Source organism: Lissotriton vulgaris, unplaced genomic scaffold, assembly GCF_964263255.1.
Source record: "Lissotriton vulgaris unplaced genomic scaffold, aLisVul1.2 SCAFFOLD_3205, whole genome shotgun sequence".
NCBI lineage: Eukaryota > Metazoa > Chordata > Amphibia > Caudata > Salamandridae > Lissotriton > Lissotriton vulgaris.
Window position 1 is genome coordinate 121,203 of NW_028251786.1, and position 27,080 is coordinate 148,282.

Consider the following 27,080-nt stretch of genomic DNA (forward strand, 5'->3'; position numbering starts at 1 on the left):
TTAAAGCATCACATTAAAAAATACATTGTACCTTAGGAAAAAAGAATTTGATACACAAATTACATCAAAACTAAAATCGGGGATAGAAAGAAAAAAGGAACACAGGAATGAAAAGGTAAAATCACAATTTACAGATTAAAATCACAATTTATACATTTTCTTTAAGATCTCAGATTAAATATTTTCTTTAAGCCTTTTAGATCTATGGTGAAGCCCATGATAAACATTTTGAGAGACCACATACATACAATGACCGAGTGTCAGACATCAGGATACGCAATGCCTCATTATGTTGCCTAGTACTGTTGTGAACGTACCTAGGAACCTAATTAAATATTCCCGATTTATGCCCTTATGTGGTTATAACAAATCATATCCTTATAAAGTCAAAAGAATTATATCCATATTTAGTCATAGCCAATGCAGTCCAAATACGGCAAGGCTACTACCCTAGACTCCTAGAAAGTACAACACGTTCTTTAAACAAACCAAACCTCCTGCATCCCGGAATTCCCACTGCTTTTGTTTTGATTTGTCCTAGAACTCCTGAGAGTCCTGAAAGAACTGCCAGTTCTTAGTGACAGTACTTAGTGACGTCTTATGTCCAACATTATGTCAAACACGGCAACTTCCATAAATATACCAGCATTTGCCTTAAGCAAGCACACGGTGGTTTGGAGCAGAGCGGATATCTACTTACCCAAAGTCCAGCTGGTGCGAGTGCCGAAGGAAGCCAACCCTCCTATTTGACGCACTGAGAGAGATGCTGTCTTTTCTCCTGCAGAGAAATCCAGCTCCAGTGTTTCCAGTCACCCTTGCGGGTTGCTGGGAAATCGAGTCCTGAGAAAGAGATGCAAGACCTCCTTCATTCTAAAACCAAGGTACGGAGCTGATTAGATCCTTAGAGAATTCTTGATTCAGATTCTTGGCAAAACTAACTTAACCTAAACTGCAGCTCACTTACTCCTTCCCACGTACTAGGCTTAGGTAGGTACACTGTGGTAGGCGTATTTTAGAAGCACCAGTTGAGTACGTTTAGTCATTTTTTATCATTGTATGTATTGTATATATTTTATCCGTTTTAAGTATCATATGGCACAGAAACCATATAAATACTTTTACAGTATTATTTCATAATACTCCTTTTACTGTACGCACTCTACTTTATGATAAGTATTGCAATGTGGCATTGTGGCAATTCATTTCTCTTGCATGAGAAAGAAGACTGCTCAATAAATATCAACTTTTATTGAAAACGCCAGTCTCTCTATTTCTCTGCACTCTGGTGAAACTAAGCATGCATGATTGACTGAGGGAAATAGCTATCTATTGTTTTCACATGACTCTGGAGATATACTCCTTATTCTGGAGAGAGCAAAGTTGTCATGTTTATGCGGTTGTCAGAAACTAAACCCTTCTTGTCTAATCAGGAAAGTTAACTCCTTCCTGTTCATTCGAGAAAGTTTCTAGTGACCTCTGAGCTAGCTGGCATACCTAATTAAGTCTAACATATTCAGTAGAGACCTAGTCAACCTCAGTCCTATGTCTAAACTACTGTTTATGTTATTCCAATGCGCAGAGCCTATTGGGAATATAGGAACTACACTACAGTACCCAGTAATCTACATAATGTTTTAAGCCAGCATTTCCTTGGTAACGCATATGCCGGACATGCGAACAGAATATGTGCAATAGATTCTATTCTGGACTTACAGATAGGGCAGAAGGGTGTTGTTTGGAATGGGGCTTTCCAGCGGGCAGTTAGTTCATGCACTGGAAGCACCCAAACCCTAAATCTAAAATACAAAGCCCTATCAGCAGGTTTCCGAACAATATCAAGGTAGGGTTCCCGAAATGCCACATCCTTAAACCTTAGAAAGTCTTCTGTTAGTCTACCAAGCTTTGGGTCAGTACTATTTCTAGATGCGACCCAACTCCAATAGAGCTTCTTCAGTGTTGCCTTAGGGGGAGAAGACCTACTTGCCCTGGCTTCATTAAGGCCCAATTCACATCTTTAAGCCATTTTATTTTATGCCATCTCGTCATCGACATTACTTCTGCGAGCCCCTCTGCATACTTTGCTAATTCTGGCACTCGCCACAGCCAGGCCCATAACAGTAGCGGCTGGACTTTTGCCAGATCTTTTATCCAATGGCATCCTAGATCGAGTATCAAAGGTACCGATGGAGTGCTCTGCGGGAGTGACATTAGATCCCTTAGGAATTTATTTTCTGACCTTGCCAACTGTTTCATATTGCAGGTACCCCACAGCTCCGCCCCATAAAGGGACGAGCTGACTCCCCTCGCCTTATAAATATCGATGACCGGGGCAATGGGTCTGGTTGAGGAAGAACGCTGTTCCTTAAGGAGAATCCTCACTACCCTTTTGTGGCTTATTAGCATTTTACAAAGAGGAGGGTTCCACTGCAGGGTGTCTGAAATACGTATACCTAAATAATAAAATACAGTGACCCTTTCCAAGGATACATGGTTTAGGACTGGGGGTCGCCCACGTTTTTTCGGGGGGTTCAACATCAAATACTTTGTATTGTCTGTATTTATTACAAGCCCTCTTTGAGTAAAAAAGGTCTGAAAATTATCTCAGAGACTCTGGAGGCCCATAGGGGACTTGGATATTAAAAGCGTATCATCAGCGAATAAGAGGGTTGGAATTCGCTCGCCCGCCAGGGATGGCACATCAGATGGATTTTCCAGCAAGTGTTCAACCACACCATTCACATATAGTGAAAAAAGGGTGGGAGCAAGAACACATCCCTGGCAGATACCTCTCTCTACTGGAATTCTGTTTGTCTTCTGTCCCTGAGTGCCCCACCTCACTTGCACAAAATTTCCTTCATGGAGCCTCACTAGAATTGACAAAATATTAGAGGGAATCTGTTAGACTTATCAGCCCTAGGGTGGTATTTCCCTGTGACTTTTTGCCCTTGCCTCATTTTTCCCACCTACTTTTTGTTGGCTCATAGGTCTTTGGGCACCCTTTTCATAGCATAAAGTATAAAACTGCACAGAAAGAATATTACAAAGCCGTCCGCCTGGCAAAAGCTGAGCACTATCACACTCGGATTACGGAAGCTGGCAACTCCTCTAGGGAACTATTCCAAATATACAAGGAGATATCCATAGTGGAGATGTCCTCCTCTATCCAAAATGACTCAGTGGAATCATGTAATAACATAGCTCAGTACTTTGCTGGTAAAATAAGTAAGATCTATACCAGTTTCTCTAAACAGGGAGCCCCGGCCGCAGACTTCGTTGAAAATGAGCAAAGTGTAAACACACCGGTCTGTCTCAAATCTTTTGAAGTCCCTCCCTATGAGATGCTGTCTAAGATGTGTAACAAGATCAAGTCGGGATCGCCCAGAGATCCGGCTCCTCCTAAAATATTGGCTGAAGCTTTCTCAGTTCTGGAACCTCACTTAACACCCAACTGATGGAACATCTGGAGACCTATAATGTCTTCCATAAATCCCAGTCGGGTTTTAGATCAGGGTTCTCAACGGAGACAGCCCTCCTAAGGGCCACCGAAACCCTACGTGAGGGAGCAGATGAGGGAAAGACAATGGCCCTCATCATGCTTGATCTCAGTGCCGCTTTTGACACTGTAGCACATTCCATCCTGCTACAGTGTCTAAATAAAGCTGGAATCACAAAAAAGGCACTGGGATGGCTGAAGGCTTTTTTGCTTGACAGAAGCTTTCAAGTCCAAAGGGGGAGCTTTCTCTCCGATAGGGTGAGGCTAGAGCAGGGGGTGCCTCAGGGCTCTGCCCTGAGCCCTACCCTGTTTAATCTATATATGGCCCCTCTGGCAGAGGTAGTGCAATCGTTCGGCGTGGAGCTTGTCTCCTACGCCGACGATACGCAGCTCCTTATTTTTCTGACCCAAGCCCCTTCCAAGGAAGCTGATAATTTCAATGTCTGCATGACTAAACTTGCCACTTGGATGAACGACCACTGTCTGAAACTGAACGGGACTAAGACGGAGGTCCTCATCATGGGAGGCAATGAGGCTAAATGGACGAAGGAGTTGTGGCCCAGCTGCCTTGGTCCTTTGCCCTCCCCATCCCGAGAGGCGAAGAACTTGGGTGTGTGGGTGGACAATAAACTGTCCTTTGACAGCCACATAAGAAAAACGGTGGGCAAATGCTTTGGGGTAATGAAAACTCTGAATCGTACCCTTGACCTGTTACCTATTAATTCCAGGCGCACCATGACGCAAGCACTGATAACGTCCCGTATTGATTATGGAAACGTGCTGCTCATGGGCACATCTGAGAAAAATATTAAAAAGCTTCAGGTGCTACAAAATTCGGCAGCTCGCCTGGTCTTAAGGCTCCCTCGGCGAGCTCCATCTCGCCCCTCTCTTGTAGCCCTCCACTGGCTGCCCATCAGGAAGAGGATTGATTTTAAAGCTATGCTGTGGTGCCATAAAATAATTCATCACAGAGCACCGGCCTACATGTCGGATTTGGCTACTGTCTATGAACCAAGCAGGTCGCTTAGGTCTAAAGGTATGGGTCTGCTCAGAACCACACGCCCCAAAAAGGCCAGAATGGGAGGCAGATCCTTCCGGACTTTGGCGGCCAGGAAATGGAACCTTCTTCCTGCGGATATCAGGATGGAGAATAATGAAATCCTGTTTAGGAAGAAACTAAAAACCTGCCTCTTCACTTGGTGATGGGTTTTCCTCTACTCCTTCTCACACTCTCTCCACAGCGCGGGGACACGCCGGGAGGCGTCACCAGGCGCTCTACAAGCTCCTTTAAATAAAATAAATAAAATAATCTGTGTTAGGGTGCAGGTGCTCTCTACTTCCAACATGGCTGCCACTGGCCCCTGCTACTGCGGCGTGGTCTTTTAGTGTAGCACCCTACCTACTAGGAGCAGGCTGGATCCCCATACAATGTTGTCATTCCAACCTGCCAGCCTGCCCATAGCCAGAATGGTGGAACCTCCTGGAAGCTCCTGGAACCTTCCAGAAGAAAGGCGGACCTGACTTTTCCCGCCTTAGAGAGTGGTCACCTGACCTGGGCATATATAAGAAAGGGAGGGAACTTTTTCTAGTCAGTTGGGGCATCATTGACCTGGGGAACCCACACAGGAGTTTTAGGCGGGAGGGCCTAGTGAGGAACCTATGCTACTGGGAGTGACAGGATTTAGGTGCTGCCTCTTAAGCTGGGTGAGGTGTCCCAAGCTAGCCCCTGATCTGGCCCAGTGGTAGGGAACCCCAGGGTCCATCTGCAGTGACTGAGGAGAAACTCTTCAAGCCTTCAACTCAAACCCCCCCCCCCCCCTCTCCTCAGCAACTTCAAGAAACAACCATCTAAGGGCGCAGAACCATCCAAGCGCCAAGAGAACTGCTTTTCTGTGACCAGAGACTGCTGGGTGATCGACAATGTACTGGACGGTGCTGCCCTGCGCACTCCCCCTGCCTGCAGTGGGCCCTCCTTGCCTCACTGATCTGCCCCCCTGACTGAACTGTTTGCCTACCCTCCTGCCAGCACTGTCTGCTGTTTATTTGGCCACGCGCTGTATACTGTGACCCTGCACAGCGCCGAGAAGCATCTCCCCTAAAGCGCTGGGCTGCCCTGCACTAAGCGCTCTCCTGAGCCATCTGATTTGCCCCCCGAGCGAGCGCTGCGGTGCCTGGGCCCTGCCTCCACGAGGCGCTAGCATCCCCCACTCACCGCCACGGCCCGGAGCCGCCTGTGCCCTCCTGAGGCATCAAGTATCCTCCTCAGAGTTCGCGGGAACTCCTCCCTCAGCGGCCCCCATATGCCCGGAGAGGGCCGCCGGAAACCCTGAGCGGCCGCGCTGGGGCCGAAAATTATCCTCCTTCGACTGTCACGGCGCTCTGGTGAAGGGACGCGCCATTGAACCCCCCTCGGCGGCCCCCGATGTCAGGAGAGGGCCGCCGTATCGTAATCACCAGGCTGCACTAGGCCTGAAGCCTCCCCCTGCCTGCAGCACGTGATGGGGGACTCCGGCCTCGTCATTGGCCAAGCCCCCGCCAAGCCGCGCAGCCATTGGCTGCCCAGAACGAGCCTTCTGCCTCGAGGCCCGGCACCCGGGGAAGCACTTACTCTTCCTGGAGGGGGCCGTGGAGCCCTGGAGCCCCCTCCGACCGGCCGCCCCGAGCGCCGCTGCCCCCCAGCTGTCTGCCTTCCCGGCGCCGGGCCGAGTGAGGCCACGGGAGGGATGAAGCCCCTCTCGCCTGCAGCAGCATCTCCGCAAGGGCCCCGGTGGGCCGAAGAAGAGAGGTAACCCCATGGGGAGGAGGGTGGTAGGCCAAGTTGGCCCGAGGTCACCCCTCCCCCGGGGTTAACCGAGACTGGGCCCTGTTGGCCCCATTCTAATGTGCCTCAAGAGTTTGGAGGTTGGTGGATTAAACACTTCCCCCTCTGCACTATATTTACAAGCCTGAAATGTTCATAGTGCACCTTATTTACAAGCTGAAATGTTCATAGTGCACCATATTTACAAGCCTGAAATGAGAGGGAGATTCACTACACTGTACTGAATTTTCTTACAAGGGTGGACTTTTATAGTATTCTGATGATCTGATTTGGGTCGCAAAACGATCATTATTCACAAGAAGAAAGGCTTGTGGTTGATGACTAAAGGCTGTGTTCTTCGAAGTTCTTTGTTATACTGAAAAGTACTTGCTGAAATGTTTTATTACTATGTGGTACTTTAATGCCATCCTATAGTCGCTTCTTGTAGGATCCTCCAGGTTAGTTAATGTTGCACGGCTTAAATGAGCTGATTATTATTGTAAGGTTAAGTCTTTCTGCAACTGCCTCAAGAAATGTTTACCTTAAATGCTAATGAATTACCAATGCATTGCTCTAATTGAAAGTCTATATAAAAGATCTTGATATTTCAAATACAACTACTGGTGTGGTCTCCATTATTGCGCCGCTGTGTGTTTCATTGGATGTGTGTGTTAAGTGGCTGCTTTACACGCAAGCCCCTGGCTGCCTTCCTGCTCGTGCCATGCTACCCCCTGGAGAGCTGGCGGTCCCAGTTCTTACAGAATCCCCATATCGGACAGCACTCTCCCTAGGCATTGCCGGGGTACAAGGTCAAAGGCAGTCTTTAAATCAATCAACGCGAGGTAAAGACTGCCTTTGCCTATAACAACTACTTTCCAGTAAATTAATAATAGTCTGGACGAGCTGCCTTTTGGGGCACAACGTGACTAATTTCATTTTCCACTTCCTTAACTGTAAAGGGATATCTATCGGGTTCTCCTAAGGGTATCTGAGAACTACGGGGAGAGAACACATTAACGAATCCCTGCTGACATATATACAGTTTCGAGAAGTGGTCAAACCACATTTGACCCGTAATGTTACACGTGATGAGGTCACTAACAGGACTATTCTTGGCTCTTATAGTATTCCAGATTCGACCCGCATCCCTCCCATCACTGGCCTCCTTAAGTGTTTGCCAATACTGGTCCTCCCACTCCTTTTTGGCTTCTATTACCACCAACATGTACTCTTCCCTAGCCTGCTGGATCAAAGCTTGTGACTTAGACTTGACTGCTTTGATTAGTGTAGATTTCCTGCTTCAGCATTTAGGTGTATACCACCGCTGCTTACCCTTGAGCCTCTTATGTTCTCTCTGAACCCCACCTCTATTTTGCACCAAGAATAGGTTGCACACTGCTTCAATGATGTCCTGAAATGCTGCTGTCACCCTTGAGGGATCACAACAGTCTAAAACGGTTGTGTCCAACTTACTGTCCACCCCCCTTAACACCGAACTGAAGCACCCCACCACCACCCTTTGCGCCTGGAACCCAATCAGCACCAAAGACACCATCCGCTTGATGAACTCTATTCACTCCGGATCACCAACCGACCCATGCCCCCACCACATCTTCAACAAGGCCGACTACATCATCGCACCCCATCTCCGAGATATCATCAACTGCTCCCTCAACACTGCTACCTTCCCGGAAAGCTGGAAACATGCCGAACTCAGTGCCCTCCTGAAGAAACCTAAAGCAGACCCCACCGAACTTAAGAACTACCGCCCCATCTTGCTCCTCCCTTTCCCTGCCAAAGTCATAGAGAAGGCCGTCAACAGTCAACTCGCCACCTTCCTCGAATCTAACGGCTCCCTCGACCCCTCACAGTCCGGATTCCGAGCCAAACACAGCACCGAGACCGCCCTCATCGCAGCCACAGACGACATCCAAACACTACTCGACAACGGGGAAACAGCCGCCCTCATCCTCCTGGACCTCTCCGCAGCGTTTGACACGGTCTGCCAGAGCACCCTTGTACAACGCCTCAGCAACGTCGGGATACAAGGAAAAGCATTGGATTGGATCATATCGTTCCTCACCAGAAGAACACCGAGAGTCCGCCTCCCCCCTTTCATATCAGAGGCCACCGAAGTCATCTGCGGCGTACCACAAGGATCATCACTCAGCCCCACCCTCTTCAACGTCTACATGAGCTCCCTTGCATCCATCGCACGCCAACACAACCTCAACATCATCTCCTACGCTGACGACACACAGCTGATCCTCTCCCTCACCAAAGACCCAAACACCGCCAAAATCAACCTACACGAAGGGATGAAAGACGTAGCCGAGTGGATGAAGAACAGCCGCTTAAAACTGAATTGTGACAAGACGGAAGTCCTCATCCTTGGGTCATCCCCCTCCGCATGGGACGACTCATGGTGGCCACCGGCCCTAGGAAGCGCGCCCAAACCAACTGACCATGCTCGCAACCTGGGATTCATTCTAGACTCCTCTCTCTCGATGACCAGCCAAGTCAACGCCATCTCATCATCATGCTTTAACATCTTACGCATGCTCAAAAAGATCTTCTGATGGATCCCCACCGAAACAAGAAAGACGGTCACCCAAGCACTTGTCACAAGCCGTCTGGACTACAGAAACACCCTCTATGCCGGAACCACAGCCAAATTGCAGAAAAAACTCCAACGCATTCAGAACGCCTCCGCCAGACTCATCCTAGACATACCCCGCCACAATCACATATCCGGTCACCAGGGCTTAATTTGTGCCGGTGCTATCCGGTGCTTAGCACCGACACTTATTTATCAGGGCCGGGTCTATAACAGATTGCCACTGCTAACTAGCATCAACAGCGTGCGTCAAAAAATGAATAATATCAAATGTTCCGTGTGCATTAGATCGGCACTCTGTGTCTCCCCGTGAAGAGCTGGGCCATTTCCCATTTATAAGTCCATGTCTTCATTTTGTGTTGCTGTGGGTTGGGGCCTCTGATTGCCTTGAATTTGGTCATGTGTGGGTGGCTGCGACAGGCGGGGCGGCAGCGTGCGTGCGTAACCTGTTTAAAATTCCACGCCACACCACCAGCCCGCCTTATCAGGAAACACACACGCAACAGCACTATTATTTGAAGCAGGAGGGGCGTGTTGTGAAGTGTGCAGCACCAGATTCAGGTAGGGATTTCTGCAATCGGTGTCTAGTTTTACCGACAGACACAACTTTTTTTTTTTATAAAAAAGCAGACACATTTCGTGTGCCAGATATGCTTTCTCCGCAGCAACGTTTAATTCCGGCAATTAACTTAAAGATTTAGAGTGGCCTCGACAGTTGAGCTCTCCCAGCAGGCCCCACAGGCTGCAGACCTCACTCTGCAACCCCCACATTGCCTGCTTTGCCCTAGAAACTTGCTCGGTTCAGGACTTCTGTCTCTGTGCGCCCGCACTCAGCCATCTCTGTGCCCTGGCCTGCTGGGTTTCTTGTAAGTTTGTTGTTAGTTCTAGCTGCACGGAGGCATATATGTTTCATTGTTGTTCTGAATTGATGCCCGTTTGACTGTTTTCACGTACGTCAGGCAGTACGTCTATGTGTAAATGTGGGCATTTTTAGGTCTCGCGACCTCTTGATGTGCGCAAGCGCATCGAGCGGAGCGAGAATTCAAGTGGCGAAAACATAGTCAAACTAAGGGCTTTCAGCCCCGCAGTTTTCATGAAGTTCACGTGAACAAGCACGCGCATTCAGGGCCAGCCCAGCACATCAAAGTGCTTCTCCTCCCCTAATTATTCATGGCCGGCCGCAGGCCAGCCGTACTCTCAGTTTCCCAAGCCAGCCCCCATCCTCCACGCATCTCCTTTCACCATGCCTGCACTCTATACAGCCCAGCACATCAAAGGGCTTCTCCTCCCCTAATTATTCATGGCCGGCCGCAGGCCGGCCGTACTCTCAGTTTCCCTTGCATGCAGTGAGAGGAAACAACCCCCCAAGACCCACAGCTGGCCGTGTACAAGAGGCCACCCTTTTCAGACATGCAATTTTGCACGGTGCCTTCCACCGCCTGCATTGTCGTCCTGACCCAAGTGATCTCCCATGTCTAGAAACCGCTATTCTTTTCCCTGGGGCGAGGTGCAGGCTCCCTTTCTCTAGGCCTCCAACAAACCTTGTGTCAGCCCCCTGACTTTTCTCCAGCGCCTTGAAAATTACTATGTGGTGGCGAGGAGGATGAGGCGAATGTTGGTAAAGACGTAGGTCGCTTATGGCACGCCTCCCCTGGCCCCCAGCATCCAACTCCCCAATTCTGTATCCCCAATCAGGGCAGCGGAGAGAGCACTAGCGCCGCCAGTGACCATGAAGGATGCTTTTCCTGGACACCGGAATGAGCCATGGCAAACAGTCTGAGGAAGACTCACGCCGCACTGTAGAGGAGGTATCGGTTATTGAACCATGGACTGCTGAAAAGTGCCTGCAATTCTGACCGCAGCAGCATAGGCCCCTCCCCAGCTCTGAGCACTTAATCACTCGAACGGATGGTGGCCGCTGAAGAAAGCAGCTTCATGAAAAGGAAAATAAAATCAGGCCATAATGCACTGAATTGAAAAAGATCAAACTACGCAACTACTTAAAAATGAGGACGATCAAATGTAGGGTGCTAGTAAAATCCGAATCACAGCCTTAAACGTGACTTTTAGTCTGCTCTCCCAATGAATTTCCACTGTTTAACTTCGTCATGGGGAGGGGGGGGTGTTTAATATCGCCACATCAAAGGCATCAATCACCCTCCCACAGGCTTCCCCAGCGCTGCCCCGCCCCCTGCTTCACAGCCAGGCCATCTGTTCCCAGCAGCAGCATTTCTCCTGCGCCAGGCCACATCAAAGGCTCTGTGCCACTTTCACCCACACAGCACCACTTTCAGACACGCAACGCCACTCACACCCACGCAAGCCCACTATCACCCACGCAACACCACACTCACCCACGCAACGCTACTCACCCAAGCAACACCACTCACACACGCAACGCAACTCATCCACGCAACGCAACTCATCCACTCAACCCCACTCATCCAAGCAACGCCACTCATCCACGCAACGCCACTCATCCACGCAACCCCACTCATCCACGCAACGCCACTCATCCACGCAACGCCACTCATCCACGCAACGCCACTCACACATGCAACGCCACTCACCCACGCAACACCACTCACACATGCAACGCCACTCATCCACGCAACGCCACCCATCCACGCAACCCCACTCATCCACGCAACCCCACTCATCCACGCAACCCCTCTCATCCACGCAACGCCACTCATCCACGCAACGCCACTCACACATGCAACGCCACTCACCCACGCAACGCCACTCACCCACGCAACACCACTCACACATGCAACGCCACTCATCCACGCAACGCCACTCATCCACGCAACGCCACTCACACATGCAACACCACTCACACATGCAACGCCACTCACACATGCAACGCCACTCACCCACGCAACCCCACTCATCCACGCAACCCCACTCATCCATGCAACGCCACTCACAAATGCAACGCCACTCACACATGCAACGCCACTCACACATGCAACGCCACTCACCCATGCAACGCCACTCACCCATGCAACGCCACTCACCCACGCAACGCCACTCACCCACGCAACGCCACTCATCCACGCAATGCCACTCATCCACGCAACGCCACTCATCCACGCAATGCCACTCACACATGCAACGCCACTCACCCACGCAACACCACTCACACATGCAACGCCACTCACCCACGCAACGCCACTCACTCACTCACTCATGCAAAGCCACTCACACCCACGCAGTGCCACGTTCAACCACACCGCACCACTTTCAGACACGCAACACCACTCACACCCACGCAAGCCCACTATCACCCACGCAACGCCACTCACACCCACGCAGTGCCACTTTCACCCACACTGTGCAGTGCACAATAGGTCTTGCAGTAGGAAAGTTGGAGCTATTGGTTTTGTAAATGACAAAGCCCTTTATGTTTTTAAAATGAAAACAAAAATAAAAGGCATTGTTATTTGCAATTGTAATAGCTCCAACTTTCCTACTGCGAGACCTATTGGCAACGCCAGTGCTTGTGTTCATGATTTAAAAATGCCTCCAAACATCTTGCATCTCTTCCGGCCGGTTCCTGAGAGGGCCTGGTTGTGTAATGCCAAATTACCTATGATCGGAACATCATCTTCCCTCCCCCCCGCCCCCCCCCCCAAAAAAAAGTCAAGCACTCATCTCCTTCAACTGCCGTTCCACGCCCAACTCAGAGTGGTGTAAAGGAAAATAACAGACAGGAGATTCAAACTTTACTATATGTTCGGGCCTCAGTTCAGAGTCAGACGAAGACCAATGAATATTTATAAGTTACAAATATTCATTGGTCACTGAACTAAGGCCCGCCTCTGGCTTTGGGGGTGTGGGGCTGGGGTTTTACAACCCTCCTGCGCCAGTCCCTGCATAAGCAGCCGTTATGCCCAGAGTCCAACTCCTGCTCCTCACACAGGGTTATTATCGTCTGTTCTGCCCTCACACACCAGCGCCACTTCTATGTTTCACACAGAGCGTTCCCTCCATTTCTCTCTGCCCGCCTCCCTGCATTGACGTGGTTATTAGCATCTATTGAGGGCACAGATTATAGGGTGCCTGTGCATGGCGCTGGCAAAGCTGATGTCAAGTGACGACAGCACTATCGACACACAAGAAGTAGCCGGCATAGCAGGGAGCAACCATTACAGGGGCCAGAGCCTGGAGCTTTGCTGAGTATCAGCAGTGCACAGAGACATCACTCTAAGAGAGGATCTGTACATTACAGGCAGCAGCCGAGCATGACGGGCAAAAACGTAGGAAAGTAAAGTCACATACAGCATGCATGCAGAAATAAATGCACTAAGACAAATGCATGTGCACAGGACATACATGAAAAGAAGCATAGACTACCATGGACTCACAAACAAAATAGAGCCGTGTGACGTGTCTGCACACCTAGACAGCAAAGCAGCTGTAAATGCCACGTGCACCAATTCAACACACATGCAGGCACAAATTGGCAGCACATGCAGGCACACATACATTCTGCACCCATAGAAATACCGCATACCAGCGCACATACATACACAAAAAGCACCACCGACATTAGGGTGTTGTGGTGGGAGGAGAAAAAAACGGTGGGTGAAACAATTTATTTCTCGCATTGTTGAGAGGAAGGGGTATTGCTAGAGACAGTAGAGAGAAATCAAGAGACAGACACAGAGTGAAAGTGGATGCAAAGAAGACAGACAGACCTAAAGAAATAGGGTTGTAGATAGAGATAAAATGACAGAAAGAGATACAGGCACAAAAAGAGAAAAAACAGATACTTGGAGATAAACTCAATGGAAAGCAAAGAGAAAAAAGACACAGGACACACCTGTAAACCAAAATGTCATGCTTGGTGTGTAATGGAACTAACCTGAATGTAATTGACAACATAAGAGAGAATATATTGATAAATAGAGCAAGAGAGATGAAGCAAAATTGAAAGAAAGATGACAAGCCAGAATGAGTGAGAGAGAGAAGCGATGGGTGGTTAGAGAGAACGAGAGAGATGGAGCTAAGCAGAGCCAGAATGAGAGTGTGGCAGAAAGAGAGAGGGGTGTAACTAGTATGTTGAGCTAGAGAGAGAAAAAGAGGGACATAGAAATTAAGACAGATCTAAGTATGAGTACGTACACATTTATCTCTACTATAACACTGGAACTGACTATTGAATGTTGGAATGTAAAATCTTGTCCCGCTTTGGGGTAACTTAAAATTTTGTCTGCTACAGGAATTTTTAAATATGAGAGAATGTTAATTTGCTTTGGCAAGTCATGCATTGTAGATTGCACTTAGCCCACATGAAATGACACGTGGGAGGCCTGCTTTGGGAGTGAATTGGATCTTTAATTTCTGAGTTTGAGTTGCATGGTCAATATTTAAGTGTCACTTTCATAGTTATTTAGACTGTTTCCGTTTTATACTGTTTCTGCCAATATGTAACCTTGAGCCACAACTTTGATTGATTTTGATTGCAGTTTCTCAGTTTATTTGGTAATTCACAAATCCAATCATGTGTAAAACATGGCTTGTTGAACATAGATGAGATGTACTTGCAAATTGTTGGATTGCATATTGCATTTAGGTTTTCAATTTGACCAATCTTTTGACTTCATACCAAAGAAATATGAGTGTCTTCCTGTTTGAGGACCACACTGTTTTTTCTCTTATCTGTCTTGTATCAAGACCCTGCTGGACCATGGGGTGAAAGAAAGCTTGAATACACAGCTACCTATGTTATATGACATCTCTTTATTAATGTAATAGCTTCACTTTCACAATTGCTTTATTAACCTTCTAGCTTTCTCAAATTTGCTTGAAAATGCACCATTTTTCCACTCTTTTTTCAAAATTTTCTCGGAGAGAACCCCCCCCCCGAACCCACCTTAGGTTCTTCAGCACTCTTGCGGTGCACTATGGCACTCATTTTACACCTCACCACTTTCAAATGTCACCAGCCGCCACTGCTCTTTTGTAATCTGTCTTGTCTGTGATACAGAACTACATTTGGAAATGCCAGTTTAGTTCTATATTTTTTACTATTTTGAATTTTAATAAATGCACATATATTGCTCCGGGAGTGAGTAATAGTAATAAGCACAACTGGTAAATTAATTGCATTCACAGAATACTCAACTATTTATGATCCAAACCCCTTTGGCCACTGGAAGTGATAAATGGCTCATTCAAGTGTACTATATGATTTTTTTTTTCGCAGGGCGGGGTAAACCATACTTGAGCAAGGCTCTCTTGCTAAAATTCCGATCCAGTATTACATCTGGCATTCAGCAGTGCCAGTTGAGTTTGTGGGTGGAGACTATAGAACAAGTGGGCGGGCTGGCGGAGTAGTGGGTGGAGTCAGCAAAGTGGGTGTGGTCTCCGAAAACATTTGAGCACCTGCACTTCATTTTTTATAAATTTAGCTGAGAGACCTCCACTGGCTCCCCGTGAACAAGAGAATAACATTCGGCCTCCTCACCCACGCACACAAAGCCCTCTACGACCTAGGACCCAAATACCTCAACACGCACCTGACCTTCTACACCCCTGTACCGGCCGGATTTTTGGACCAGATGGGATCAGCCCCTAGGGGCCCCTCTAACCCAGCCGGAACGTAACCATCTCCCTCCTCAGGACCATCTATCCAGGCACCTGGGTACCTACCTGAGGATGGGGAACTCGCAATATACAAGCTCATATTATCAGAAACACCACTAAATCTATAGGGATACTAAGAATACTCACTGATTACTAAGGATATCCATGCCCTACACCACACTCATACCGTATAGTCTCGCGACCACATGGGTCCAGACTAATCTACCCTGGGGCAGTTCTGATTATCTACCATTACACACTAACCTCAGTCAGTGCTCTCATTAACTCCTCTTTCTCTAGAGACGATCTCATTACACACCAGTGTCCTCCCTGGCGCTCTCATTAACATGCCACAATCCTGTGGGTATACACACATGGGTCTGCAGCCCCAGTGCTCTCATTTACACACGGTCCGCAATCCGGCAGACCTACACACCCCTCTGTCTTAGGTGCTCTCATTTACACACGGCCCGCAATCCGGCAGGCCTCCACACTGGTCTCCTCCCCAGCGCTCTCATTAACGCCACTTACCAATGACGACCACTTTCCTATGAATACCTTCAGCTCTCTGTCTCTCTATGTTGGGAAGTCTCTCTCCCTATTCACTAAGGGCTTACTACTACAATATTAGGAGTTAGAACGGCTTTCCAAATTATAATATGTACCTTCTGCTCTTGGCATCAAATGTTCCCTACCTCCCTTACTCAGTCACTCCTTACCTGACCGGGATTCGCATCCGTTCATGCAAACAATGTCTGACCAGAAGCAGATTACCCTGATTGAACAAGAATACAAGGCACATGTCGGTTCACTAAGAACAGGGCTCTCTGTTTATTTTAACAATGATAAAATGCACATACAAGGTTATCAATGGGGTCTCTTGAACTTTAACACACCGCTGAAAGAAAAGGATTAGACATATAATAGCCTAGGGAATAAGGACAAGATTAAGGTATAATTATAAAGGATGGATATCACCTTATGAGTGTGAAGTCTTGCTCTAGCTGTCATCTGGGCTCCTCTCTCGTCTGTGTCTTGGCTCATCTCAGACTCTCTCTCTCCTGCACTCTTGGATACACATCTGCGCTGATCACTTTGCACTGGATTTCTCTCCCCCACGGACTCTCTCCACATTCCAACTTCAATCTAATGGTTCCTGCCGCTCTGATCACTGTTCATTCCACTAGCTTGTTCACTCTGTTTCAATGTTTCTGTGCCAATGTCCAATTAACTCCAGCTGCTCCCACAGGTTAATCCACGATATAACTTCAGTCTCTTCTAAAAGGCATCACTTCAGACTCCAGCTATTCACAACTCCTCCTGATAAGTAACTGCTTCTGACTGCTTCCTTCAGTTCCAGCTCACTGACTGTCTGTTTGTCTTCTCTCTGTTCCAAGCATTTCCTGTCTCTTCTCCTCTTGCAATTCCACTCCTCCAACTCTACCAACACTCTCTGCTCCTCCAATTCAACTAACTGCAACTTCAGCTCAGCTCTCTCTAGCTCAAACTCTCTCTCTGCAACTCCAACAACTCTCTCTTCTACCACTCCAGCTCAACTAACTGACTCCGCCTCTGCACTTCACTGATATAGAATGCTGTTTCCTCATGGAAAGTTCCAGCCAGCAGCTTCCTCCCACCAATCCCATGCACCAGGCTCCTTGCGCTAGACGCTCCCACAGTGACCAGCTGCTTGTTTCGTCTAGAGACCTGAGCCCAGGGACACTTCCTGATTAGATTCAGCTCTGGCCGGTTCTCTCCGGTTCGCTTTGGGCGAACAACAGCTTTAACTATAAACTTTCCCTTTTCCCTTGAAGCCTCTCAGCTCCATCAACATGGAGTCCCTCTAGTTCTAGGCCTGTACGCCTGAGAAGGATGAAATGACAGGCCAAAGCCAATAGGCAATAGATGGCCTCTTCTATGTCTGAAAGAAAGGGTCTAAAAGGGCCAACACAAGCCAGGAACACACATCCTAGATGTGAGCAAGATTAAAGTCTATACTACTGCCCACTAGGGCCAAAAAGCCTGTCTAGACATTCCACCCTTAGACTTTATTTTGCGAACATCTATACACAACAACATCCATATAAACAAACATCAACATAATCTATCAACAAACCAAAAACCAAAAAGACTCCCTAAAATGAATGACAACTTAAGGAAATTCCACCTGAAACTTAATGTAAGGAATTCAAAACTAACAACCAACTGAAAACAAATCAAAGTACCCTTGACTTGAATGCCGAAACATATCTAAGATTTGATCTAATAACAACAGAAACCAACCAAAGCATCCCCAAACTAAATGTGCCTCAACTTCTAGTGATAAGTGATGAAATCTAGTGATGTAGGGACTTATGTGTTGAATGAAAACAGCAAGGGGCCTAAATGGGGCCTACCTACTTCGGACAACTTAAGAACTAAATGTGCTTCAACTTCTAATGAAAAAACAACAAAGGGCCTAATGAGGCCTACCTACTATGGTCAACTTAAGCTAATGATAACACATGCCTTGTTTGTGAAATAAAAATAACAATGGGCCTAAATGAGGCCTACCTACTTTGGACAACTTAAGCTAATGATAACTCATGAAATCTATTGGTGTAGGGCCTTGTTTGTGTGATAAAAATAACAATGGGCCTAAATGAGGCCTACTGACATTGGTCAACTTAAGGAAAAATTTGGTGAAATCTGAGAAATAAACATGACAAACGGTTCTCAAGGTCTGGGCAAACATTAATAAGAAATGTAGGACATAACCATACTAAAAGACACACCTCCCAGGACAACATAAAAGCTTCGGTAACCACCCTTGGATCAATCAAAGTGAAAGTGTAATAACAGGAAAATAAAGATAACCCCATTTCTACAAAATAGCTGGTGTAGCACTATGCATATTAAAATGTATCTAAATGTGGCGCATATCTAAAAGACACAATATCATAAAACAGTTAGCACCTAGTTTCTCACACTGTGGAACACATGTGTGTACCACCATTTAAAAGATTAAAATTTATCTGCATCGATCTTTCATTGGCAAAAACTTGTTCTGCAGAAAACAGGAAAATTATAATAGGCGAACACAGTAAGAGTAAAATATATTGGCATTGCATAATCATCAAAATCACTAAATTTTTAAAAGTGGGGCCTGTTTGTGATAATGTCCATCTGGGGGGAAAAAAAGCAAAATGGGAAAAATGCAAGGCCCAATTATGCAGTCAAGGAAATACTGTTCTGAATTCCAACATTAGGGATTATAGCACATGACTTGTGCAATATTATAATAATTTAGTGTCCAAGGCAGTCAATTTTGGGACATCAGTGTAGGTCACCACCCTGCATCTTCATCCGGGACCAAGGAAGCACTTCCTCCACCGTTGATCCACCACCATTCCGGTCTGGTCTGGTCTGGTTCCATCTTCCAAAAATAATAAACTAACATAAGAAAGTGAAAACAAAAAAGTAAAACAAAAAAGGGAGTGGGAGGGGGGTGGGCCGACGCACGCACCAAACACCACAACCCAGCAACCTAGGACGAGAAAACCAGTATCATTAATCTAGCAAGATAAAATTTTCCATTTAAAAAGCACCCCAAGTGCTTTTCATTGTCGAAAAAAAAACCAACTTAATTAATTAAAAACATTCTTCTAAAGTCAAGAAATAATTAAAATCATATACTTCTAAATTTGTTTGGGCAAAATCTAATTTTTACATACACAGCCAGAAGGGCTGGGGCCTAGAAATACCCTAATCCTTTGTGAGACAGCCCCTCCCTTCAGAAAGATGTTCGTGCTCAGAGCTTTGAATCTGCTCCAAAAAATACGCAGAAGCCAGGCTACAGTGTGAAGTAATTTGAATCACTGCCAAGTGCTGATCTCATTGCAGGAGCAAGGCGCTGCCAAGCACTCGGTCCAAGCATCTCTAGTCTCTAATCAGGGAAGCCCACCCAGGCCTACTGTATCTAACTAACTCCAAGGGCCAAGAGTCTGCCAACTACTCTGCATGTACAAGGATCCCTTATCTGAAGGCAATGACGCTGTCTGCGCCGACAGCAAGGAAGAGCGAGTTGCCCCCCCCCCCTTACATAAACATTCCGTCCGCGGAACAAAATTGGATGTTGGCCAATCATAACAAGACAGGCAGTGTTCGGAGCTTTCAGAGGAAAAAGCCCTCCCTATACAAAACAGCTGGTCTGAGCCAGGCAAATTCAAGGTCAAAAAACACATTCCTGAGATCAATTCCCATGCTAGAGAGGGAACCATTATTCTCAAACTAACCGAAGTAAAATGAAAACATGTTGAAAAGCATTCATATATTTTTCGTAATTAAGTGACATGCTAGCATTTGAAAATAATTCAGTACTGTCATTTGCTGCAAAGAAAAAATATTAGCAGACACAATGTATAATATTTATGGAAAATAACATGTGAAACACCATAATTTTGCATTTCAGAACTAAAATGTACATTGCAAGCTCTTCTAGTCTACGTATTAAAAAGGGCCAGATTCACCAGGTTTTTTTTGTAAATAGTCATTTTTCTAACTGACTGGGCACACTCATACAATGATCTGCTACATATCAGAAATATTTGCATTTGAAAAAAGGTTCAGCTTGCATTTGGAAAAATAATAATGAGAACACGTTTGTTTTAAAAGCACACGGTTGCATTTCACTAATTAAAAGCACATGTTACTGTGCACTGTTGGGCAAGAATAATTACTCACAATCTGTGATCATTCCAAAACACCGGTTGGCATATTCCTTTCTAGTTGAAAAACCCTCAAAGAAATAATTAATGAAAACAGCCCGTAGCATGCATTCTAACCGGGCCATCTCCTTAAAATTTCACTCATTTAAAACATGCATTCAAAAATAATTCTCCACACGTCTGTGGATGCATATTAAGTAGCACATTTAATAGAACACAGCTCCCTCCGTGCAAACCCTTATCTCAATCCGACTGGTTGATTTATAACTTACCGACCTCTAAGAGTCAGACACATGAAACATCAGCTCCAAGGCAAACCCACACAAATTCGTAGACGCAATTCAAAAAGAATGTTAAATGAACAGAGCCCTACGCTCAGCACAAGATGTTACCTTTCCATCAAGAAGCTGACAAAGCACATAGGCAGACCCAGAAACCAATAAAAGTCAAATCAAACCATAATTCATCTAAACACTCAATGACTTCTAGTGTCAGCTCAAATAACCATGCATATTAAACAGCATGTTAAAATAAATACTGCCATCTCAATGCAAGATATTAACCCTTTGGCAGCTCAAACAAAATCATTCCCCAATGACTGCAGTACATGGGAAATTCAAGATATTATCTCTCCACGTTTTCACATAACATGTACGCAAATCTTCAAAACGTTATCCCCAAGCACCCGAACGAGATCCAGCTCTCTCCTGCCTAACGTAATGATAACATGCCCTGTCCAAGCCATGACCACATGGCGCTATTCACAAGCCATATTTACAAGACAAGCTCTTCACAAGTAATACATCCAAGGCGCAATTCACAAGGAACACAGTAAGTCAAAATGAGAACATGCCCCTCACAAGCCACAATTACATGGCGCTATTCACAAGCCATATTTACAAGGGGCTATCTACAAAGAACTCCACAAGTCATATTACATTGAACACATTTCACATTGCACAGCATAAGCAGATGCAGCAAGCAATTTAATGGGCAATTTAAAAGCATTTTTCACACACATTTGTACAAGTGGATCATCACAAAGATGTTACTGGCTCCTTCATGTAATATCATCCTTCAACCCTGACAGTTCAAACACCAAAATAAAAACCATTTTGTCCACCCTGAATAAGCCAAATGCCATGATGTAGTACAATCTCCTCACACTGCAACTGTTCAAGCCCATATGTCACACAGGCTACATAAACTGCAAGACTACACCAGATGGAACTGGTGCTCAGGGCACTCCCTCACAACACATGGGAAACAATCCAAGCACATGGCCAGGTCACATAGGATTCGTAAACAGCCGACTACGCCAGATGGAACTGGCGATCAGGGCACTCCCTCACAACACATGGGAAACAATCCAAGCACATGGCCAGGTCACACAGGATTCGTAAACAGTCGACTACGCCAGATGTACCGACCGGATTTTTGGACCAGATGTGATCAGCCCCTAGGGGCCCCTCTAACCTAGCCGGAACGTAACCATCTCCCTCCTCAGGACCATCTATCCAGGCACCTGGGTACCTACCTGAGTGAACTCGCAATTTAAAAGCTCATATTATCAGAAACACCACTAAATCTATAGGGATACTAAGAATACTCACTGATTACTAAGGATATCCATGCCCTACACCACACTCATACCTTATAGTCTCGCGACCACATGGGTCCAGACTAATCTACCCTGGGGCAGTTCTGATTATCTACCATTACACACTAACCTCAGTCAGTACTCTCATTAACGCCTCTTTCTCTAGAGACGATCTCATTACACACCAGTGTCCTCCCTGGCGCTCTCATTAACATGCCACAATCCTGTGGGTATACACACATGGGTCTGCAGCCCCAGTGCTCTCATTTACACACGGTCCGCAATCCGGCAGACCTACACACCCCTCTGTCTTAGGTGTTCTCATTTACACACGGCCCGCAATCCGGCAGGCCTCCACACTGGTCTCCTCCCCAGCGCTCTCATTAACGCCACTTACCAATGACGACCACTTTCCTATGAATACCTTCAGCTCTCTGTCTCTCTATGTTGGGAAGTCTCTCTCCCTATTCACTAAGGGCTTGCTACTACAATATTAGGAGTTAGAACGGCTTTCCAAATTATAATATGTACCTTCTGCTCTTGGCATCAAATGTTCCCTACCTCCCTTACTCAGTCACTCCTTACCTGACCGAGATTCGCATCCGTTCATGCAAACAATGTCTGACCAGAAGCAGATTACCCTGATTGAACAAGAATACAAGGCACATGTTGGTTCACTAAGAACAGGGCTCTCTGTTTATTTTAACAATGATAAAATGCACATACAAGGTTATCAATGGGGTCTCTTGAACTTTAACACACCGCTGAAAGAAAAGGATTAGACATATAATAGCCTAGGGAATAAGGACAAGATTAAGGTATAATTATAAAGGATGGATATCACCTTATGAGTGTGAAGTCTTGCTCTAGCTGTCATCTGGGCTCCTCTCTCGTCTCTCTCGTCTGTGTCTTGGCTCATCTCAGAATCTCTCTCTCCTGCACTCTTGGATACACATCTGCGCTGATCACTTTGCACTGGATTTCTCTCCCCCATGGTTCCTGCCGCTCTGATCACTGTTCATTCCACTAGCTTGTTCACTCTGTTTCAATGTTTCTGTGCCAATGTCCAATTAACTCCAGCTGCTCCCACAGGTTAATCCACGATATAACTTCAGTCTCTTCTAAAAGGCCTTACTTCAGACTCCAGCTATTCACAACTCCTCCTGATAAGTAACTGCTTCTGACTGCTTCCTTCAGTTCCAGCTCACTGACTGTCTGTTTGTCTTCTCTCTGTTCCAAGCATTTCCTGTCTCTTCTCCTCTTGCAATTCCACTCCCCCAACTCTACCAATACTCTCTGCTCCTCCAATTCAACTAACTGCAACTTCAGCTCAGCTCTCTCTAGCTCGAACTCTCTCTCTGCAACTCCAACAACTCTCTCTTCTACCACTCCAGCTCAACTAACTGACTCCGCCTCTGCACTTCACTGATATAGAATGCTGTTTCCTCATGGAAAGTTCCAGCCAGCAGCTTCCTCCCACCAATCCCATGCACCAGGCTCCTTGCGCTAGACGCTCCCACAGTGACCAGCTGCTTGTTTCGTCTAGAGACCTGAGCCCAGGGACACTTCCTGATTAGATTCAGCTTTGGCCGGTTCTCTCCGGTTCGCTTAGGGCGAACAACAGCTTTAACTATAAACTTTACCTTTTCCCTTGAAGCCTCTCAGCTCCATCAACATGGAGTCCCTCTAGTTCTAGGCCTGTACGCCTGAGAAGGATGAAATGACAGGCCAAAGCAAATAGGCAATAGATGGCCTCTTCTATGTCTGAAAGAACGGGCCTAAAAGGGCCAACACAAGCCAGGAACACACATCCTAGATGTGAGCAAGATTAAAGTCTATACTACTGCCCACTAGGGCCAAAAAGCCTGTCTAGACAACCCCCACCCGCCAACTACGATCGTCCAATCAAGCCCTCGCCGCGATTCCACGCATCCGAAGAACCACCATGGGAGGAAGATCTTTCTCCTACTTAGCGGCCAAGACCTGGAACTCTCTCCCCACCCACCTCCGCCTTACACAGAACCACCTCTCCTTCATAAAACAACTCAAAACTTGGCTATTTGATAAGTAGCGAACCCCCCCCCCTCAAGCGCCTTGAGACCCTCCGGGTGAGTAGTGCGCTATACAACTTTTTTGACTTGACTTGACTTGTACTTCGAGTCCCTGCAGCGTTAAGCCCCAGATCGCCTTCCTCGCTGTGCCACCAAGACACAGGAAACAGACCTGGCCCAACCTAGAACAGCTCAGCCCCCGCTCCTGACAGCGAAGCGCACCCGCAAAGCGGGTGCGGCGAGATGTGATGGCGGTCAGCCTCCTCTCCTCCCAGGCGTCCTCAGGGAGCAAACGGCAACAGCAGGTAATTCCTCCACGCTCCTTAGTTCAATAGGAACACTCCAGTAGTATGTCAGGGTTATTTCCGTGATGAACTTTGTCAAGGTGAGCCGTCACAAGACGAATAGTCCCTCCTGGCGCCGTGCAGAGTTCACTTGGAATGTTTGCTGTAGGATCAGTGTTAGCACAGGGAAGAAGCACTTTACATGCAGCCTTCCCTTCAGTGACACAGATACAAAGGTTTTGTGACAACTATAGATTCATAAAACACAGTATGCTGTTCCACAGCTTTATTTCAGATAATTTTTATTGGGTTTTCAAGGAAAAGCAGGAGCATAGATGTACAATCAGAAAATCACAGATTGGCATGAGTTGAAATAGAGTTACAAATGTGATTGTAAATGATAATAACAAATGAATAACTACATGGAAAACAAAAAGCAATGGAATTGCAGAGAGGCTACATATTCAAGTGGCATTTGGAATTACGATCAGGTTAATCACGAATGATTTTCGTTTTGAAATTTGTATGTGGGTCGACCGTAAGGTCTCATGTTAAAAGTTTTATTGAAGACATAAATGGTTATATAGGAAGTGTTGTAAGGATATCATGTTAGATCGACCATTATCGCAATATAGTAAACATAGACACATATCCTATGTACAGACTTAATGTTAAAACATCAATTAACATGAAATTCTCACCAATCCTCCACATCGCGTCTTCATTTTATCATGTTCAAGACATAGTGAGGCTAGCATGAGATTTGTCATGTGGAAAACAGTACCCATGTGTGGGGGTAGTGAGGTACTGGGTTTTTCAGAACCGGTACTGATCCGGTAACCCAGCAGTGTCAGGGGCAACACCCAAAGACCTCGAGTACTTTCCTGATTCAGACCACAGAAACACGAGTCTTCTAGGTGAAGTCAAAGATCGAATTTATTGGCTGCAACCAAGTAACAAGCGTCCTAGAAGTACAACAACACGGTGTGTATATTCTCAGGAGACTGCTCAAAATTGCAGACTCAGGCTTCTCTTTTTATACAGAATTTTAGGCTTCAGGCAAACATTCTTAGATTTACAGTGCAAACAGTCTTGGGTTTACAGTGAGCTATTTACATATTTTTACTACAAAGAAAAAGCAGAGTCATGATGACAAACCCACATTTCAATGTGTCCAGTTCGTAATAAATTACCTGGCAAGGCCCAACATTTTCATCAGATATCAGTGTACCCCCAATAAAACCGGGCTCCTCCTCATCATAAAGCAAAAGAAGAGAAAAGAGCAGGGACAGGTGTGAGCAAGATTTGGGCGGGGGTGTGTGTGCGATGGGAACAGTTTATGGCCTGTTGTGCTTTGATGCTATCTCGTTCAGCCACTGGGAGAGGAACTGACCGAACAGGTTTGGCTTGGGGCAATGGTTCCAGCTTGGCCAGGTCACAGAGAAGTCAATTAAGGTGTATGTGTCCGTTGATATCGAATTCAGCTGTAGTTGCAAGCCTATGTGAAGGGCAACTCACAAAATGGCCGCCAAGCGTAAAATGGAACCCAAGGATTCAAAAACGAAAATGACGATTTCGAGGGGAAATCGTTACTCAATTATGACGAAAATGCTTGTGCATAGTGTACTAGTCATTATCGGTCTTTTGATATAAAAATCGTCATGCTACGGCAAAGTTTGTTGCACGAGTCCAGAATTTTTCAGAACTACAAACCCTCCTTTTGCCCTTACATAAGCAATTTAACCTAATCTCATGCTAATCTGAGTCCAGGTCTATATTCCTAAAGTCATTGAGATGTTGCTGAAGCATCATTCTGGTACTTAGTTCATCTTTTGACACAGGCTTCCTTACACATGATGTAGCACAGAGGCTACATATTGCAGGAGCGCACTGCACGCACAGACAGAACAGGAAAAGAATGGCCAAGACCATCCCCGCCGCCGCCAGAGCCAACCTGCACGAAGGGATGAAAGAGGTAGCCGAGTGGATGACGACCAGCCGCCTGAAACTGAACTCGGACAAGACGGAGGTCCTCATCCTGGGCTCCTCACCCTCCGCCTGGGACGACTCCTGGTGGCCTCCCGCCCTGGGCACCGCACCCAAACCGACAGACCATGCACGAAACCTGGGCGTCATCCTGGACTCCTCCCTCTCCATGACCAGGCAAGTCAACAACGTCTCCTCGGCGTGCTTCAACATCCTACGCATGCTACGGAAGATCTTCTGGTGGATCCCCACCGAGACCAGGAAGACCGTCACCCAGGCCCTCGTCACCAGCCGACTGGACTACGGCAACGCCCTCTACGACGGTACCACCGCCAAGCTCCAGAAGAGACTCCAGCGGATCCAGAACGCCTCAGCCAGACTCATCCTCGACATCCCACGAACCAGTCACATCTCCGGACATCTGAGAGACCTTCACTGGCTCCCCGTCAACAAAAGAATCACCTTCCGCCTCCTCACCCACGCACACAAAGCCCTACATGACCAAGGCCCGAGCTACCTCAACAGCCGAGTCAACTTCTACGCTCCCAAACGCCACCTCCGATCAGCCGACCACGCCCTCGCCGCCGTCCCCCGCATCCGAAGAGCGACTACAGGAGGAAGGTCCTTCTCCTACCTGGCCGCCAAGACCTGGAACTCCCTCCCGACCGACCTGCGCCTGACCCAAGACCACCTCTCCTTCAGGAAGAAGCTGAAGACCTGGCTGTTCGAGCAGTAGCGGCACCGGCCCCACCCCCCCCCCAGCGCCTTGAGACCCTACGGGTATGTAGCGCGCTTTATAAGTGTCAATGATTGATTGATCCCAATGACCATCAGAATTTTCCATCCCCAGCCAGATATCAGTTCCCAGAACCATCCCATGAAAGACCAATCTCCTTTATCCACCTGAATAGATTCGGAAATCTTATGTAGTTTGGAGATGGCCTGGTAT

General features: G+C 46.9%; 1 protein-coding gene across 1 annotated transcript in view; it reads left to right on the plus strand.

Moving 5' to 3' along the window:
• LOC147662765 (acyl-coenzyme A diphosphatase NUDT19-like) overlaps positions 1–27,080 on the plus strand; it is a 189,540-nt gene that overhangs the window by 113,536 nt on the left and 48,924 nt on the right. The window lies entirely within an intron of this gene.